Source organism: Belonocnema kinseyi, chromosome 3 (genome assembly GCF_010883055.1).
Source record: "Belonocnema kinseyi isolate 2016_QV_RU_SX_M_011 chromosome 3, B_treatae_v1, whole genome shotgun sequence".
Classification (NCBI taxonomy): Eukaryota; Metazoa; Arthropoda; class Insecta; order Hymenoptera; family Cynipidae; genus Belonocnema; species Belonocnema kinseyi.
In genome coordinates, this window is record NC_046659.1 from 93602314 (window position 1) to 93607073 (window position 4760).

Here is a 4760-nt window from a genome sequence, read left to right on the forward strand (position 1 = left end):
ATTATTTGCACGTCAGAATCCCATTTTTTATTCATGTGCTAAAATATAAATAATATAACGTATATTAAATTAAGCAGTAAATCTTGACCCCTTGCTACTTTTTTGATCTACAACAGTACATTTTTCTTCGTAAACCTTTTTGATGTGAAATACAATGGCGCGCATAACGTAAAAAATCATTTTGAAAAAACGTATAGACTAGAGGCATCCTCAACATGTAATATAAACATTGTATTTGTGTTTTATAACTATGAAATCTTCGAACATAAAAGATTTCTACATTTTTCCATTTTCCTTATAATGAAGGGCCATTTTATTTGACTTTTTACGCGCTGGATCCGAATCTGGTACCAAAAATGTCCAACTACTTCAGGATTTTGACAAAAATGCACATATCTTTTGCTAGTAATATTTTCTAACAGTTATTAACGTTCAAATGACGTCTATGTATACTGTCACTATTTACAATACTACCCACACCCACGTATTTCACGACAATGCAAATACATAGGCACTTTTACAGGAAACAAACAGTAACAGTACGTAAATGCATTTTTCACATCAATAAATGTTATAGTGACTTTAAATGGCAAGGAATATACTTTGATTTAAGATATTTTTACAGGTTCTAGTAACTTTAGTTTTCCTCCCATGATTTCTTGAAAATAGCCATAAAAAAGCCTTTTTAAGGGGTTGTAAGCTCATTTTTAAAAATCCTAACGGGACGGGATTTTTTCGACGCCAGACAAATTTAACGAATGCAAAAGTATAGATAAAAAAATTGGAAAAAAGTACGAAATGTAAATTAAAATACATTAATAATACTAATTTCTATCGCAAACGGATGATGGGTCAAATTTGGCCCCTTTGGTCTTTCGAGGGTGTACGATACCTCCGGTCTTTCTAAAGTCGACACATATTATATTTAATGAAGTCCATTTTTTTCGAGACCTGCTCATCTTTTTCTTGCGTAAGTGCTTTGCAAGAAGGAAGAACGGCAGGCAAGGAGAAAATGGCAGATGCAATTCTGCTAAGTGCAGTGGAACCGCACAAACCATTCCACCAAATTCGCGGATTATCTATTTTTGCAGACCATAGGAATTCAGATTTCCAGAAACCCTCCTTCGTTCTAAAATGTGCAATGTCATTCATTATAATGTCTTCGGTTCCAGCTTGTAAAGATTCGCTAAATTTTCGAATAAACAAAACTGCAGATAGATCCTCTGCCTGAGAAAGATCACATCCCTGCAATCGAGGGTCCAAAAGGTTCGCTGCAAAGTGCGCGTCGTGCAACAACTCCAACCTTGCGTTAATACCGCTCCTAGCGACTGACATTTGTTCAGTAACTTGAAGGGCTGAATCTGCCATTACGAAAGATTCCAGTATTTTAAAAACATGAACAATTTAACTTAAAGAAATGAAATTTGATTTTAAAATAAACAGCCAGTTGCTGATCTCCTTCGCCGGAGGAAACAATTGCTCTGCTTTTTTCCAGTATTTTCCATCCATTAAAATACCTTTCGTCTCCTCGGAAATCATTGGCGCGGTTTCAGAAACAGCGAGGTGTGTAGACGCAGTTTTTCGGTCTAGGGCAAACGCCATTATTTCGGCTTGTGGGAGATTTATCAATGAAATGCTAGACTTATTTCCGTGTATTGCTTCAATTATTTCAAAGTTTTCTCGAACAACTTTTTGCGAATAAACTTCTGTTAGAATATTATTGAACCTTTGTTCTAAAGAGACGTAAGCTGGCAAAGATAATACTTCTTTTAATAAATCTTCCAATACACCTGCAGCGCAAATATAAAATGCGGTTGGTATAGTCACTAATTAATCGATCCCATGAATCGGTTTTTGCCAAAAGGTTATTGCACGAAACTCCAAAGCAGCGTTCGATGCCTAGTTCCAATAGTTCCATTTTCACTTGAGGATAAAAGAAGTTTTCTGAGTCAGGTATATCCCTTCCATGAAGTACTTTGTACAAGAATGGCCTTTGCACAGTAATGAACATTCTAATTGTTTCGTTGTTCCTACAAATTAAGTGAATATATGAAATACGTGCAAATAATCCTGTTCTTTGTGTTTGTCTGTATCACTAAACACACACACACACACACACACACACACACACACATACCTACGTCATTTCAAGCTTTACGCAGAACAACGAGACATTTTGTATTTGTTGCAATACGTCAGTTGGCACTCTTCTCTGCTCAGCTTCAAGTAAAGGGCCCGTCAGGTCAATCAAAGATGGTAATTGAAAGCCTGGAATTGCACTTGCAAATAAGTTAATTATCTTAGGAATAAAAGTAACATTACTGATGACGTGATTTCAAACATGAAACATTAATTTCAATGAGAAGATTTTCAAACATAAAAGCTTATCAATATACCATTTCTTAAAAAATTTTAACAAGCAGAAATGTGAAAAATTAAATGACAAGAATATGGTGAAAACAGCTACTTTTGGTAACTTTTAAACATTTTTTATAAAAATAATGTTTTCACTTTAATAATACATAACTGGTTATATCATTTGAATTTTTAAAAGCATACAATTTTTTACAAAAGCTGATTTTTCATACAAATACTACCTTGATTATAAACAAACAATAGATGTGCATCAAATTAAAATGATTGAAAAAATTTATTAAAGTACCTGTTGCTGAAGAATAGGCACTTCATTATTTTTCCGACATCGAAGTATTTGGACTACTAAGAGGACTCACATTTTCTTTATTATTATTTTTCCACTTGCTTCTAACGCGAGCAACTAATGGTTCTACATCTCTTTTCATTTCGGCAGGAGGACTTGTAAATTCGTACACTGCACTGTAAAAAACTAAAAAAATTTCACGGTTGTTATTGGTAAAATTACGCAGAAAACTTTGTGTACTATTACCACTTGGAGTATGGGGATAATACAATTTGAGGGTTAGGGTCGCGAATGAATTTGTAATTTTACCACTCCTAGCATGGGACTATAGCAAAAACATAGTAGAAGTACATTTTGACTTCTCGAATGCATCACGTTGAGAGTCAGAAATAAAGTGTCCTACTTCTAACGTAGTGAATTTTCTTCACGGTTGTAAAAGTACAAAATTTTAGGAATATCGATAATTCATGTAATTGTGCACTTTCTTTTTTAATAAAACAAAAGGTTGTTGCAAAATTCCAAACTTTTTGAAAAACTGTATTAAAAATTGGTAAAAGTATTCTTAAAATGGTAAAAATCCTAAAAATGAATTTAATTTTTTTTATACTTATATATTTGATCTAAATTAATAAAGTTAAGGGAATAATTATATGTGTGTAGTGTACAAACATATTGTTAAAGGAACATTTTATAAATTGAAAAATTATGAAGTTCGGCCATAATAAAATTAAACTCGAGTCCTAGCTGAAAGCGGAAAATCAAAATTGCGAACGCGGCGGGAATCGTCAACCATTCGCCATAACAGCCATAACTGCGCGAACGTGCGTTTGTCGAAATGTTTTTTTTTTTGTGTCACTTTGTGCTGTTTTATTCAGCTCTGGGTTAATAATAAAATTGTTTCCGGAAAAAATTACATCATGAAACAAATGATGTTTTTGAAGCAGCGACCGATCATGCAATTAACAAAATCCCTGAAATTGACGCTAATGGGCATGCAGAAGCCGACTTCGATCCAATTTAATTTTTATAAACGCGAAGAAATGCTATTTTTGTAATAGAATAATATGAGAGTTTATTTTTATAATATTACAGATTTCTCTCAACAAATTTAATAATATATATTAATCTAAATAACATTTTAATATTCTTAAACATTCTTAATAATGTTTGTAATATTTCTGATTTGAGTAAAATTTTTTTAATTTATGATACAAATACAATCATTTCTGGGAATTTTTCAGTAATTTCCAGTAAGAATACCATAACCTACAAATATACATCTCATTTGTACTTTTACAAAGTGAACTGTATAATTGCATAACCTAAAAGCGAAATTACAAATTGAAGGCAGTTTTTAATTTTTTCCCGTAAAGACGCTTGTTTGGGGGTAGAAAATATTACGTCCCTCTCTGAAAGTGGTAAAATTACAAGAAATATTTTTTACAGTGTGTGTATAGATTTAATCTTGTAACATTTTCGATGTATTTTTCTGCAATGACACTTCTGTCGCTTGTTTTCTAATGGTATGAAATTTAAAACAACCGCCTCTTTTTGTTTCATTTTTCTCTGCCTATATGATTAAATATATAGTAATTAATTATTTTAATATTATGATGTCTTGAGATGTATAAATATAACGTATAACCTCTAAATTTTGTAATACCTGAAACAAGAGAAGATACTTTATTAGAATATATTTTTATCTTACCAGCAGTATTTTCTTGATTGATTGTTTTCTTTGTATCACTATGAATGAATCGAAAAATGTAAATCACGGAATAGAAATATACATTTATGTATAAATAACGGAGACCGGTAAAACAGGACTGTCAAAATATTCTTCAACTGCTGCACCGAACATAACCTATGTTGTCTGACAACGTGTTGTGACTTGAGAGTTATGTTTAAAGTTCCTTATGTAATTAAAGAAGCAGTTAGATCTCAGAATAGAAAGAAAGCAGTTAACCTAAAAAGTCGTAAAATTAAAGGTCCGAAAATGGACACAAGTGAAAGGGTGAGAAAAAAATACTTATTATACGACAAAAAATCTCAAAATATAATTTATTATTGCGCAATTCTTATTTTTGTATTCAATAAAACA

General features: G+C 32.0%; 1 long non-coding RNA gene across 1 annotated transcript; it reads right to left on the reverse strand.

Annotated features, from left to right (window-relative positions):
- Positions 1 to 2168: 2168 nt before the first annotated feature.
- On the reverse strand, positions 2169 to 4460 carry LOC117169171. Its single transcript, XR_004466620.1, has 3 exons — positions 4368 to 4460; positions 2663 to 2845; positions 2169 to 2268 (listed from the first exon to the last, which is right to left on the reverse strand). It is a non-coding gene; the product is annotated as an uncharacterized LOC117169171 (long non-coding RNA).
- Positions 4461 to 4760: the final 300 nt, after the last annotated feature.